Source organism: Meles meles, chromosome 10 (assembly GCF_922984935.1).
Source record: "Meles meles chromosome 10, mMelMel3.1 paternal haplotype, whole genome shotgun sequence".
Lineage (NCBI taxonomy): Eukaryota > Metazoa > Chordata > Mammalia > Carnivora > Mustelidae > Meles > Meles meles.
The window spans coordinates 964,413-979,091 of NC_060075.1; the positions used below are offsets into that span (position 1 = coordinate 964,413).

Consider the following 14,679-nt stretch of genomic DNA (forward strand, 5'->3'; position numbering starts at 1 on the left):
ATGTGGCGTTTGGGGCCTTTTCTGGGAAGAATCCCGTTTCATTCCTCGTTTTAAATGGGGACATGACAAGCTGTTTCTCTGGGAGGGAAGCAGAGGTGTAGGATAGGCTGAGACGTCTGGGCTGCAGGGCCCATCTCGATGCAACCCCCGTGCTCTCCAGGGCAGGCCTGAAGGGAGCACGCTGAAGCCGGGTCCTGCCAGACCTGCTGAAATCATGAGGCCGGTTCCAGGATACCTGCAGGATGCTTTCTGCTGTGTTTCTTAGCAGGATCAGGGTCTGCCGGGTCCCGGTTCAGTCCTGACCCCCACCTCTAAACGTTGGGGAGGTATCCCTGGCCCATGACTCAGGCAGAGTTTCTCTGAGTCTTACTAGTTTGAGAATTCGTAAGGGAAGGAAACAAAACCCAGAGGGCTCCGTCTGGAGAGTATAAGGCTCAGCCTAAATCAGGGAGAAGACCTGACAGCGGGAGGTCTTTTGGAAACATTAAGAGCCACCGAAATGCTTGACCTCTTCAGGGGACATTCACGGTTGGAGATCCTCATTGTTCAACTGAAGAACCTTGTACTTCCCCCTGTTCTGGAGGTTTCAGCTCTTTGAGGGCGGTTTTGGTTCTTGGCATCTTGTTTTGGGGATTGCTGCTGAGTCCGGTGTGGCAGAGCCTGGGCCCGACCCTGGAGACAGAGCAAGCGGTGACGCACGCACACGGCAGAGTCGCCGGTCGGGGACCTTGCGCTTTCCGTGCTCATTGCTAACAGGGCTTTCTGTCTGAGACCACTTTGCATTCTTTTACAAGGATTTTATTCATTTATTTGATCACAAGTCGGCAGAGAGAGAGGAGGACGCAGGCTCCCCGCAGAGCAGAGAGCCCGATGCGGGGCTGGATCCCAGGACCCCGGGATCATGACCTGAGCCGAAGGCAGAGGCTTAACCCACTGAGCCCCCCCGGCGCCCCGACCGTTTTGCAGTTTCGAAAGAAAATATTGCTGTAACCTTTATCTCAACATACTTCTGTTCTTTCTTCAAACAGCTGTTTTTTGAAAATGCTCAGAGTGCCTTTGATGCTGACAGTGGGAGAGGTAGCGTGGTAGGGAACGGTCTCTCCTGCATGAGGGGCCTCAGCCGTATGGGCCCTGGTGACTTGCCACAAGTCCTGAAGCAGGACAGGGCTGTCCCTGCAGTGGGTCTCCCGGGCTGTCCCCAGGCTATCCCTGGAGCGGGGCTCCTGAGCTGTCCCCAGGCTGTCCCTAAAGCAGGGTTCCCAGGCTGTCTAGGGTCATTCCCCCAGGTTTTCCCCAGGCTGTCTAGGGTCATCACTCAGCCTCCTATTCTGACTGAGAACTTGGGCACTTTGGTCCCGTGTGTGGAGGTCACAGCCAGCCTGGGTGTGACTGGGGTCTGGGAGGGAGTTGCCTGCTGTGAGGCTCACCTTGGACTTGCAGGAACCACCTCGGTAGCTTGAGACTGTCCCCTCCCAGGGCCTTCTGCAGAGGGTCTGCGGGTGTAGGAGGGCCAGGGATGGGCACCTTCCTTCATGCTCGTTGCCCCCCACCCCGCCACCGTCCCCCACGTGGAGGGCGAGAGAGGAGCTGTGTTCTTTTCGGCCTATAGCGCTGTGGCTGGGCCCTCTGGTCCCACACCCTCTGTCCCTCCCCGCTCCCAGGGAGAGGGGACCTGGGGGAGTGGGGCTGCCGCTGCCCCTGCCGTAGCAGGTGCAGGGCTCTACCTGGGGTTTGGGGCAAAGGCCTCTCCATGGTGCCCTCTTGTGGCGACTCCCTGGTATTGCGACCTCCCGCCCGCCGTGCCTCCCACAGTGGAGGGGAGAACTAATTGTACCTTGGCTAGGGGACCGGGGTAGAAATCAATGAGGACAGAAGCTCCTTTGTGTTGGCTGTAGCGGGGGTGGGGAGGCTTCCTGGCGGCAAAGGGGAGGCGCCCGTGGGCTTGACGGGTGTGGCTGGTAAACCTGGAGCAGCGGCCTGGGTGACGGGTTAGGGCCGCACCAGATCCCGCCTTGGAAGAAGGACTGACTTAGGAGGCTTGTGTCCACAAGCAGGTCTGGCTGCTCGGGGTGGGTGGCCTGCGTGCGGCGCTCAGCCGGTGGGTCAGCGGGCCTGCCGCACGGGCTGCCGTCCAGGACTGTGCTGGACGCCGCGGCTTCAGGAGGTCTCGGTGAGCGCTGCCCGTGCCCACCCCCCACCCCCCCCCCCCCCCCCGTGCCCTGTGTTCTCTGCAGGCTGGGCTGCCCTTCCTGGGGAGGCAGACGCTTGGATGCTTACTCTGTGGTCCCCGTAGGAAAAGTTGCTCCGTTCTCTCTGCTCCGCCTGGTCGTGCTCCTCCCCGCGCTGTGGCTGGGGGGAGCAGGTGGGGGGCCTCGGTCCGTGTGTGGGGGGAGGCCCGGCACGGTGGCTGCCGTGGGGCGGAGAGCCCAGGGTCGCTCACCCGCCTCGGGGTGGGGGTGACTGTCACACCTGGTGCCTTTGCCCGCACCCTGCGCGCAGGGTTCGGTTCTGTCTGGAACACGGGGCCTTGTCTTCAGGTGCCCTCTGAAATGCTTCCTCCCTCAGAAACCCTCTCCTGCTCCTCCAGACTTGGGGTCTCGTGTCCCAGCCTGAGGTAGAGCAGCTCTGCTCGTGCCTGGTGGGCTGGGAGCCAGCATGTGGCCAGTCCCGGAGCCACCCGGGGGGCTGACGGTGGGGAAAGGCTTCGGAGGGAGACGGATGGGGCAGAGCACTCCCCGAGCTGTCGGAACCCTGGTTTGGACTGGGGTTCGGCAGGGGGAGGGGGGGACACTGTGAGCTGAGCCCACACTGCGCCACGCGGCTGGAGATGCCAGGAAACGGTGTCCTGTCGTGAGGGGCCACAGCGTTCTGTGTCCGCACTGCTGTCAGGCCGCGATTCCAGCTTCACAGGCTCCGGGTGACTGGGAATCGTGAACACCGTTGCGGCGGTCCCAGGGTTTGGAGGAGTCCCCCACCAAGCCACGAGACGTTGCTTTGAGACACAGGAAACTATATCTGAAGACAATTACACTTGAACTTTAGTCCCAAGGTCCAAATCCACCAGAGTCAGAAAAGTACAGCCTGCGTCAAACTCCTTGCAGGCACCCAGACCAGGAGCTGGGGTGTTGTGGCCTCAGGGACTACCTCAGTGCCCCGGATTTTGTGACCCGTGTCCCCTGTCCCGCTGGGACCCACTTCTGCCTCACTGTAGAGGAGGGGGGCTCCCCGGGGCAGCCCTGGGCAGTTCTGCAGGAGAAGCTGGGCCAGGCTTTCTGAGGGCGCACGAGGGAGAGGACTCCGGGTGCCCTGGCCTTCCTCAGCTGGTGGCCGCAGCCTCTGGGGCTCCGGGACATCTGCGGGAGTTTCAGGCTCAGGATTAGGGGGCGGAAGGAGCCTCGGGGTGAGGGAGGAGGCTGAAGGACGTGCCGAGAGCTGTGGAGGTTTCTGAGCCTCTCTGTCCCTGCACCCGAACCAGTGGGCATAACCAGGGCTCCCCTTAGGGACACCACTGCCCTTCCTTCCCGGGGGCTCGGTGGGGGTGGGGAGCCAGAAGTAGCATGGTCTGGTGGCGCCAGGTGACTTTTCCCGCCTGGCGCCTGGCGGGGCAGGGTTTCTGTGCCGCTACAGAGGGAGGACGGAAGACAGAAACAGGTCGAGTGTTCAGCCCGAGGCCACACACCTGGGAAGTCACAGAAAGCACTCTGTGTCCAGATCCCGATCACTCTTTCTGCCTTAAAGGGAGAAATTCTCTCTGAATTCCACGCAAGGGGCCGCACTGGCTGGTGGGGCAGGGTGGCAGGGGAGAGACATGTCCTGGGCGTCTGAGGAGGCTTGGGAGCATGGAGAGGAAGCGGGGGCAGAGGTCCCTTTTGCAGGGTCCCTGGGCTGGAGGAGAGACTCGGGAAGCCCGTGGGGACTGAGGCCGGCAAGGGAAGTGCCCGCGGGTTCTCAGGCTCAGCTCCGTTCGTGGCCGTTTCCAGAGCGACTTCGTCTGTTTCTGTAGCATCTCGTGTGACGGGGTCCTCCCGAGTTAGTCACATCGACTGCACGACAGGTGCCCCTCGGCTGCTAGGTGGGTGCTGGGGCCGTTCTCATCCCCACGCGGGTGCTTTCTGGGACTCTAACGGGTGTGTGTCCCTGACCTGGCGGCAGGAAGCCCTCGTTGCATCGGGAGTGGTGCTGGTGCAGTGGACCCTCCAGGTCCTCCTTCAACTTCCCGTGTCCACAGCCCTCGGTGGTGCTGGGATGGGCCCTGATGAGCTTGTGGCCCCCAGGTGGTCCCCCCGGTGACCCCTCCAGTGTCTGCCTCCCCCTTCCCTCCCCGTGGGGTACCCCAGCCCCTTAGTCAAAGGTCAGCCCGGTCCACACAACCTCCCCTTCTAGGGTGTGGTCCCTTGCCGCCTGCCAGCCCGGTGCGGCATTGGCCCGTGAGGCCTCCCCAGGCCTGCCCAGGCCCTGGTGGCAGCCCCCGTTAGCCCCCGTGATGCCCAAACGGAGGGGTGTCTTTCCTCCCCCTGCCCTGTCCCGCGGGGCTGTGAAGGGTGGGAGCCCTGCCTTGGGCCTCGCTGCTGAGTCTGCACCTGCTCTCAGCGCATCGTGGGGCCGGGCTCGGGGCGGCGTCGGCCTCCGCAGTGTGTGTCCCAGTGCAGGGGTGTCAGAAGGTCCGTTGTCCTGTGGAGAGCTTTCCGGGCCCGGATTTCAGGAACGGCTGAAGCGTGAGTTTGAGGATCCGCCAGGAGAGCGAGCGTTTCTCCAGAAACCAGAAGTGCGGCCGCGGGAGGGACGGAGCCGCGGGAGGGACAGGGTGGAGAGGGTCCCGCCAGGAGCTGTTCTCAGCTGCCGGAAGTGAGGGACGCAGCCCATGGATTGGGACATTTGGAATAAGTATTGTTTCTACCTCTTTTGCCTTATAGTTGGCACTTTCCCGCCTGAGTTCAGGAGTGCGGCAGCTGCGTAGAAACTCACGAGAGGAGGAACAACTCGTCCGTAGTTAGAAGACGTTCGAATGCACCCGCCGGGGGTTCCTCGAGAGGAGGGGGCAGGCCGATGGCGCAGACAGGCGAGGGGGGGGACCGTGCATCACGCCCGGAAGTTTTCCAGCTGCCTTTCCTCCTCTCCCTTCTCCCCTTCATTCCGTTGGGACGTTACCACGAGCCCTCGCATGTGGTCCTGGTGTCACATCTGGGGAGAACATCTGTAACAGGGCAGGTGTCGGGGCAGGGGCGGTGAGGTGGGGCAGGTGGGGCGGGACAGGCGAGGCCGGGGGCCATCCGCTGTCGTGTGTTGGGGCTGTCCTTGGGGAGAAGGGCAGGGCACCCGGGCCTATGGGAGCAGCGATGCGCAGAGACCTGGGGGCGTCCTCTGGGACCGGCAGGGGCCGCCCCTCAGACGAGGGCTGCTGCGGGGCCTGCAGCGCCGTGGAGCCCCAGCTCCCAGCTTCGGGTGGTGTGAGGCAAATCACACAGGCTGTGGTGCGGGGCTTCTCCCAGCCCCCTGTCCCCCTCCACATGCCCCCCCCGCCCCCCGAGAAGTCAGTTCCCTTTGTGTCGTCTTGGAAAGCTCGTCTGCTTCCATCAGGCAAGTCAGCGGGACCCGGCTCCTCCCTGGCTCACCACCTGGGAACACCTTCTCGGAGACGTTCCCTGCGGATCGGGGCTGCGGACGCTTGGGAGCCGCAGAGCTGACCTGCAGGCTCTGCCCGAGCGGGGGCGTCAGGGTGGGGGACAGCGCGTGCTCACAGGCCTTGGCCACCGGCCGGTCGGTGGGAGGGAGGCCCGGCCGGGACCAGGAGCAGCAGGGCTGGAGGAAAGTGGCTGAAAGCTGAGTGGCAGAGTCTCGGTCCCTCGGGCTTCTGGCCCCAGCACAGGGATCAGGACGTGAAGAGTGCCTTCCCCAGAGGCCTCCCAGTGGGAGAGGCAGGAGGCCTGCCCCTGAGGGAGAAACGCCAGGCCCTCAGGAGGGGCCCCCTTGCTGGGCGTCCCAAACACACCGGGTCCCTTCTCCTTTTCGGGATGTAACTGCAGGAATTCCAGTTTTCCGAAGATCGCTGGTCCTAGGAGCCCAGGAGTCCAGGAGCCCCTCCTTGTGCTAAGAAGAGGTGGCGGGAGGGAAGTGGGAAGGCCTGGTTCTCCCCGAGCCCACCCTCTCTCTGTCTGGGAACAACGAGGCCTGGTGCATCCAGACCACGGGCCGCACGCAAGTCATCAACGTGTCCTCCGCCACCGCGGAGACGCAAATGCCCGGCTCTGGGAGCCGGAGAGGACTTGTGACCGCCTTCTCCCTACTCGCGTGTGTTTATTTATCGATCTCTCCCAGAGACTGTAATTTTTAACGTGCTGTAGAAAAGGGCTGGGTGTTCTCATGATTCAGAGTGATCTGGGATGGTTCACGGGGCTCCGCACCTCGGAGGGGACCTGCGGGTTGGCGTTTGCCGTGGTTCAAAGACCAGAGAAGGAGCTGAGACGCCACCACAAGCAGGAGACGCAGACCGTCTCGCCCCTGTTGAGCCTGCTTTAGGCTTCGGTCCGAGACGGGTGCGCTCGGGGCCAGCTCGGGGCCGGATGCACTTTACTCCACGGGGTCAGCAAGTACAGAACTGCCCACTCTGTGTTCTCTGGCACGTGTGCCGACTTGAGAGCGACGCTACAGAACGCGGCTGTGCCGTGTGTGACTTGTTCAGGTACTACGGGGTGGGGGAAGCCTTGGCTGTCGGCGGGAGGTCCCTGTTCCCCACCTGCTTTGACCCTGCCCTTCAGCCACCCCGTGTCCCCGCGTCTCCTCTCTGAAAGCGTCGTGTCCCTCGGGTTGCCCGACCCACGGAGGGGAAGCTGTCCTCATCGCTGTTTCTTCCCCATACTGGGTTCAAGTCCGCTCCCTGCCATTGGCAGTCACCCCTGGGGGAGCCCATTCTTTCAGATCCGTCACGGCGGGCTCAGTGCCGAGGGCGCAGGGTAAGACACGGTTAGCAGGATCCGCGTGCAGCGCCATCAGAAGAAAGAGATTTGGTCTTTGTTTTTGAGGAACGGACTTCAGTGTTTAGAGCAGCTTTAGGTTCACGGCAAAACCAAGCAGACGGTGCCTGGTTCTCGGTGTGCCTCCCACAACGCTCATCTGTGTGGACACACGTCACGAGGCATTTGTCGAAAACGCCAGAACGAACAAGCAGTGAGCCCGATGTCGACCCGGGGCTGTGGTGCCTTCGGTCTTTGTTCCGGCTCCTGGGATCCTGGGGATCTCCGAGCGTTCGGTGTCTCTTGTATGCCAGTGCAATGGCCTGGGGGGGGGGGGGGGTCAGATGGCTTCAGGATGGGGCTGTCCCCAGAGCGACCAGGGATGATTAGAGGACTGGGGCTCTGAGCACCACCCCGGCCTGTGGGAAGGCAGGGGGACTGGAGGTTGAATCAATTACCAGTAGCTCGTGACTGACTCAGGCCCTTGTCAGTGGAGTCTCTGAAAACCCTTCAGGAACCCCTGAACGGGGGATTCAGAGAGCTTCCGGGTCGGCGAGCGCATGGGGTGCCGGCAGGCTGGTGCACCTGGAGAGCACAGGAGCTCTCAGGGCACCCCCATCCCTGGCTCTGTGCATCTCCTCCCTCTGGGGTTCCTGAGGTGCAGCCTCCTTAGTGAACAGGTCATCTTGTAAGGAAACCGTGTCCCGGGGTCCTGGGAGCTGCTCCGGCACGTCGCGGAACCGGAGGGCGTGGTGGGAACCCCTGAGTTAGAGCCGGTTGTCGGAAGCGTGAGGGCCGTGGGCCTTGGGACTGGTGTCTGAAGTTGCGGGACTGAGCCTGTGAACTCTGACCCCAAGGCCTTCCCGGGCGCCCCAACTTCAAAGTGTCTGGTTGGAATATCCGAGTGTGCGTGTGGCAGTGGTCTGTGGGCTGGGTAAGGTCGAGGGGGCAGGCCAGGGAACACCCTCACAACAGAGCGCCCCGTTCACCCGGGGCCTTGTGCTGCTTCGGAGGAGCGGGAGGGGGGGCTGGCGGGAGAGCGCGGTGGCCCTTGCCTGCTGCATCTTCCGGACTCACGGGCGCACGGCGGAAGGGGGTTTGGCCGCGTGAAGGTGCTTTTGGAAGTTTCCCCTGAGCCCTGGAGAGGGGGCTTTGCTCATGAGACTAGATGAGCAGCGGCGAGACACGGCGTTCCTGGAGGGAAAGGCTTCCACGGAGAAAGGATTTATTAAGTCAGGTCACAGCCCCCTGGAAGGCGGGTGGGGTCTGGGCCGCCTCGTCGACCCCTGCGAGGTCTTGGTCCTTCCGGATTGGGGCTCGTGCAGCTGCAGACACCGTGTGCGGCAGGGAGAGCCCCAGCTGCCGCGGTGGCCGGAGGCGGGGGTGAGGGCCAAGGAGGACGCTCTGCGTTCTCGCGATGCACGTGGAGTCTGCGTACGGCCGGCCGCTCCTACGGGCAGGTTCTTTATTTACAGGAGCATTTCTCATCCCCTTTCCTCGGTTTGGGGAGTACTGCAGACAAGCGGGAAAACACGTTCTAGGTTTACAGTTGGTCTGCCATGGGTCTACGCCGACCGCCAGCGAGAAGGGCAGGGCGGGGGCGGCTGACGGTCCCGGAGAACCCTTCAGCCGGACTTTGGTGGTAAGTCAGTAATGGGTGTTGTGGGAGGAAGGGAAACACTCGTACATCCGTAACGAAGAACCACCAACTGTGGCAGTAGGACCAGCTGAGCGGGCTCCAAGTCTTGTGTGAGGGATGCTTCAGGTCCCCCAAGTCTCATTTAATTACCCTGTAATCCTCCCACTCTAGAAACACGAGGAATAAGGAAACACAACGGGAAGAAGTTGCTCGTGGGACCGTCTTTGTCGCAGACAGGAGCAGTGGCTGTGGACCTGGCGGTCGGCCCGGAGAGGCGGGACCAGGGGAGGGCGGGGACTTGTCTCTCACCGTGACCATCCTCAGGTTGTGAGTTTGCATTTGGGGGTGTGGTTGCTTCTCTCTGAGGTTGGCTGAGGGCCGAGGGGTTGTTTAAATCAAGGGCCAGGGCGAGATGGCATCTCCAAAGACCTCCCTGAGCAGGTTCTCGGGAGCCAGAGCCTTCTGGACGTCGGTAGGCAGTTGGTCTCTCAGACAAGAAGGATGAGGAATGCAGGGCCGCCCTTACAAAACTGGGGGGTCACCATGTCCAGACGGAGCTCTGGGGAGGAGGACCAGCCACCCCCTGTCCCCATCATTAGCCCAGCAGGTGCACACCAAAGGGAGAGATGGAAATTCGTCCATCACATTTGGAGGAGGAAATCCGTTTTATGGATACTTGGAAGCACCCTTAATTTGGGGAGGAGACGTTGATAAGAAATGGGAGATCATGGCCTCAAGTTTCTGTTCCCTTCAGGTGGTGCTTGGATGGCCGGTGTTTTCATCCTGGTCCTGCCCCGTCCTACGTGCGTGCCTGTGAAGTGGGGGACGGAGTTCTCTCCGATCCGGTGGTCGGAGGTCTCCGGGGCCTCAGGAGTGGGGGTGCCCCCAGACCCCACCACTTACTGGTATGGTAGGACTCATCACTTTTGGCCACGGTTACCTGGAAAAGGATGTTTCTGAAACTGGAAAGTTAAAGAAGGAAGGATTTGGCATTCTCATCACCGACAGTTACTGTTACCTTGGCAGGAGCGACTCCAATGCTCTGCCCGCAAGGTGTTCTGTGCTTGGCCACGCAGAGTAGGGTTTTCCCTTGGACCACCTGCCAGCCGTGGTCTGTGGCTGCCGCACAAAGAGGTGTTGCCATGGAAATAAAAATAGAAGTTGACTCTGTTTTCATGGTTGTTTGTTTATTTTAGTGTTTATTCAAATCTCTGGAAAGCTGAAATTTCATCAGAGTCAATTTTCACGGGTGCAATTAAAACAGCTTCTCTGCGATACCTCGCTTTAGCCGATGGGGCAAAGCCTGGTCCCTGGAGCCGCCCCCAGGACTTCATATTAAAGCGGCTTTTTGTTACTGGGGGACTCGGACAGCATTGGCCTACGTGCAGAAAGTTCAGGTTCCTCTCCGTGACGTCAGAAGAGAACGTACGGTCTAATCATCACCATTCAGCGTTTCGGAGGCATTATGGGAGCAGGAACAGAAAACTCCGGATTGAGAAATCCCCATTCCGGGACGTGAGTCCGGAGTGGGGCCGCTCCAGTGAACCCCACGATGTTAAAGACGGGGGGGTGATACTTTCGAGAGGCCAGACCCACCGGTACCAAGGTTTCGACTGTCACCGTGCTGGGCCGGGCTCGGACTCCGAACGGGCCTTCTGAGCATTTGTCCGCCAGTGTCCACGCTTCGGTGCCTTTCGCAGTAAAGGCAGATTCAAGACTTAAATACAATCGTTGTTGGTAGGTTAAAGTTCTTCAGACATACAGACGGGCCTTCCTTGTGCGCATAGAGCTTGTGGTGGTTTTGCTGAAAGGAAGGTTCGTCGTGTCCCGCAAACAGGCCTCCAGCTGGCTCTCTCGTCCAGAGTGGGCTCTGCTCCCGGTGCTCTGTGTCCACTCAAGCTGTGCTTTCTGCGTGGCTTTTGTTCTGTGTTTTGCTCTGTGTCGTGGACATCCTGGTCAGGAGACCCTCTCCCTTCACTGTAGGGGACAGGCCCAGCTTTGACTCATCTTGGTAGGAAAACCCCTTGGCCTAGAGAGCATCGCTTCTGCGGTCCTGAACTAATGGAAGTTATGGCCCGTGGTCCCCGCGACTTGGGTCCTTGCTCCCAATGCTGTTTGCCTCATGGCACTGAGAGACACATGAGGGCTGGCCAAGGGTCTCTCCGGTCTCTAGTCTACTGTGGACCCTCGTAGCCGCATGAATCCTCCGCTGCTCTGAGCGTTTGGGATAGTGCAGACTCTCAGCCAGACCTTTGTCCTCCACAGTGACTTCCAAATGCGGCTCTGTGGGTGACGTCCGCGGACACACACATCAAGCAGCGTCGGCTGCATACGGCAGAAGGCACGGCGGCGGGTATGCCTAAGCTGGCGTAGGTGGTGTGGACCGTCGGCGATAGAGGAGGGAGTCCTTGGAGTGGTTCCAGCAGAATTTGGCATTTGCTGTGGTCTCTTATCTGTAAAACCGCTTATGTTCTTAATTTAGAATGTTCGGGGCCAGAGTTCTCAACAGAAGTGATGATGCCGAGAGGACCCCCTCGGTGCAGTCAGACTTCCGGAGGACAGGGACTCCTGCATGTCAGAGGACTTGGAAATACTCCTGACCGCTGCATGTTGGTGTGTGCGCGTCTCGCAGGGGCTCACGCGGGGCAGGAAAGAAGGTTCTCCTCGAGAGAGCACTGTGCTGCCGCTGCCCGCCCGGTCCACATTGGCGACTTGGTAAATTCTCGTGCTCCGGGCATGGACCGATGATGCCTTTCTTCCTTCACCGTCTACAGTCCCTCCTGTCCCTTCTGTTCTGATGCCGCCGCGCAGAGCATTGCCTTGTCTCTTGAACTTCAAGCTGAATCTTTGACACTCTGGCTGCTTCACTTTCAAAAATCATTTCCGGGATTCCCCGAGGATGTTCAGCTTTCGATGCCATGTGATTAATAAGAAACGAGGGTGTGCTGCCGAGAGCTGTGCCTCAAACGGGCCACTCCGGGGACCCGTCTTCAGCATTTCAAGTACGTGGTGCTTTCTGGGCCAATGGCAGCGATGCTATTTACGCCATCGCCGTGTCCTGAAGCAAATTCCAGCTCTGCAGATCAAATCAAGAAGATCCACTAACAGAAAAGAAATGTCTTAATCCATCTGGCACTTTGCCTGTGACCACTTCTTTTGAATGAGTTACCGCGGTAGTTCTTCCCAAAGCTGTTTAATAAGAATTTGACGTTAGGTCTGTCTGTCAGCTGGATGTTTGGTCAGGGGGCGTGTCCTCCAGAGTGCCCCGATCTGGTCACAGGCACATCACCGTTCTTCACTTAGCGGGTCGTGGTGAACACCGATACACGTGAGGACATTCACTGGAGTGTGCGCCGTTGGTTACCGTACTGTAAGGGGACAGAACTAGAGAGAAAAGAGTTGTTCTCTAGGTAGAAAAGAAGGTGTAAGCATTTCTTCTCTTCTGTCGGGGTCTCCCGAGGAGGCAGGAAGGGAGTGGACTCTGCCTGCAGAAGACCAGCACTTGCAGAGACTCCGTGGTTCCACATGGTCCCAGCGACTTGACGTTAAACATTGGGTCTGGGGAGCAGGCTTGCCCAGGGCTCTGACTCCTGGGAGCAGGGGAGCTGGTTTTCACCCATGGGTGTCTGTGATCATAGCGGGGTGCTATCAGCCCTGGGGGATGGTCCCGAGCCCTTGCCCTCCTCCATGCCCCCCTCACGCCTGCACTTAGTGGGGATTCCGGAGTCGTGAGACCACGTCCTGCTGTCTACAGACATTCCCCTCAGAGGGGCCAGAGATTGGGCTCAGCCTGCTGTTCCTCCTCTGGGGGCTCCGTAGGGCGTCTTGTGATGGGCAGAGTTGGCGTCCCTCAAAGTCAGCATCTGTCCCCACGCGACCCCTGTCCCTCGGTGACCCTGCTATGAATATGGTAATTTTGTTACTGAAACCTGTGTTGGAAGCCATTTATCTTTCTTTTCTTTTTTTTTTTTTTTAAGATTTTATTTATTTATTTGACAGACAGAGATCACAGGTAGGCCGAGAGGCAGACAGAGAGAGAGAGGAAGCAGGCTGTCCGCAGAGCAGAGAGCCCGACATGGGGCTCGATCCCAGGACCCCGGGATCACGACCTGAGCCGAAGGCGGAGGCTTTAACCCACTGAGCCACCCAGGCACCCCTGGAAGCCATTTTTCTATCTGTGCCATTTTTCATGACTCCGTCCCCTTCGTCGCAGTGGATTTGAGTTTGGACTGGCTTTCCCTTTCGAAACGTTGCTTCTCTCAGAGGCTGTAGTACACAAAGCTGCGTTTCTCCTGGGTGAACCGCTCAGAGTGCTGTTGCTGTCACGTGGAGAGAGATGGCTGCGGCGTGTCCCAGCGCAGCTCTGCCATTCGGCGTCCCCAGCAGCCGAGGGGGAGAGCACGGGCTGTTGCACCCCGCACGTCGTACTGAGCTTTCTGCGGTCCTAGCAGTGTCCCGTGGCGGTGCTGGCTTTCTTGCGAGTGACGGCACTGACCGTCCTTTCTGGGGCTTATCGGTCTTCCCCTCCCTTCTTTGGTGAAGGCCAAGACGTTTTAAATTTCACTATTTCCCTATGTTGGATTTGAGAACACGTGCCTGTTTTTAACATGGATGATCCTAATTGTCAGATTCATGATACTTTTCTGAGGGAAAAGTGTAGTTTTTAGTGGATTTGATGTCTGTGGGATTTAGGAACACAAGAGATCGTGTCCGATCCCTGATACTGCTGGGTCTGACTTCCTGCCAGTTTGTGCCTGGCTGCTCTCCGCCTTCTGCTAGAATGTCTGCTGTGGGCGTGGAGATGGGGCCCACACTCACCTGCCTGCCTCCCAGACACTCTGTAGGTGTTGAGTGAAGGGATAAACGAGCAGACTCCGTCCCAGGAGCAAGCCCCCCGCTGGAACGCTGGGCCCCGAGGGCGCTGCCGGGAGTGAAGGGGCCCGGAGCTGCCACCACACAGGCGTCGTGGGAGCTGGTGTGGGTCTGGTGGGTCAGGAGGACGACGGAGCCCCATGTCACAACCCCGGTGCCTCTCTGGGTGTCTGCTGCTTTTCTGACCTGTGTGCCCTGAATGTCCCGTAGCCTCACTGCTGGAGGGATCTCCCCGTACTCACTAGCTTCAGCCTGGAGAGCGAGTTCTTACGCAGCAGCGGTGCTCTGCTGGGGGCCCGTTCCCTCCATGCCACTGAGGTTTCCTGTCCTGCCGTTCTTCTGTGCATCCGGGTGCTGCCAGGCGTTGGCTGTTTGCTCCCTTGTTTTTAAGCCAGAAGGGACGGACTGTAGTTTGTTGTTGTTTACATTTTTCCAGTTAAATTTTTCATATAGTAGAATCCTACCACCTTCAGGTGGATAGTCCTGTGAATTTTTGCAAATCTACGCGCCACATTGTCCCTCTACTATGAAGTCGTAGAACGCTTACGTCATCTGGAAGATTCCTTGTCCCCCTTCCTGTCAGCTCCGCAATCAGGCAGTGGCTGCTCTGACCTGGTCAACTGCACACGTGGCTGTCCACTGCTGTCACCGCTACCGCATCCTGCACGTGGCTTCTTCCGTGGCGCATTTCCAGCCCAGGGAGCCGTCTGTGTGGCTCCGTGTCCCACTGGCCTGTTCATGGCTGAGTGGCACTGCATTGCGATTTAGAAACCCATTTTCCTGTTGGACGTTTTCTTTTTTCCGTTTGGCTCTTGTGGATAAATTTCCTCTGAAGGTTCTCACGCAGTTCTCTTTGTGGACACGTTTCATTTCTCCTGGGCAAATACGCAGGAGCGGAATTGCTGGGTCACTGGGCAGGTGTATGTGTCTGCGTTAGGAACGGCAGACCGTTCCCCGGGGCGGCAGCTCTCTGATTCTGTCAGGGATGTGTGTGGGTCAGCTGCTGCTCCTCACTGGCAAGCTCTTGTGTCTTTGTAGTTTTAGCCACTCTGGCTGGTAGCAGTGGGATCACGTTGTGGTATTAATTTCCATTAAATGGTCTGTTGCGGGTGTGACCCCTTTGGTCAGCAAAGGAGCTTGGGAATCAGGTAGATCAGCCTTTGAAACACCTGGGGCCTTGAGTGAATAGCTCAGGTTCAGCCTCCGTTTTCCCCTCTG

The 14,679-nt window shown here is 59.4% G+C and overlaps 1 protein-coding gene and 1 long non-coding RNA gene across 3 annotated transcripts in view; both read left to right on the plus strand.

The window, feature by feature from the left end:
* Positions 1–14,679, plus strand: part of PTPRN2 (protein tyrosine phosphatase receptor type N2) — a 692,851-nt gene that overhangs the window by 150,011 nt on the left and 528,161 nt on the right. The window lies entirely within an intron of this gene.
* On the plus strand, positions 1,982–9,759 carry LOC123951583. The gene is made up of 4 exons (XR_006820477.1): positions 1,982–2,054; positions 8,426–8,592; positions 8,761–8,916; positions 9,344–9,759. It is a non-coding gene; the product is annotated as an uncharacterized LOC123951583 (long non-coding RNA).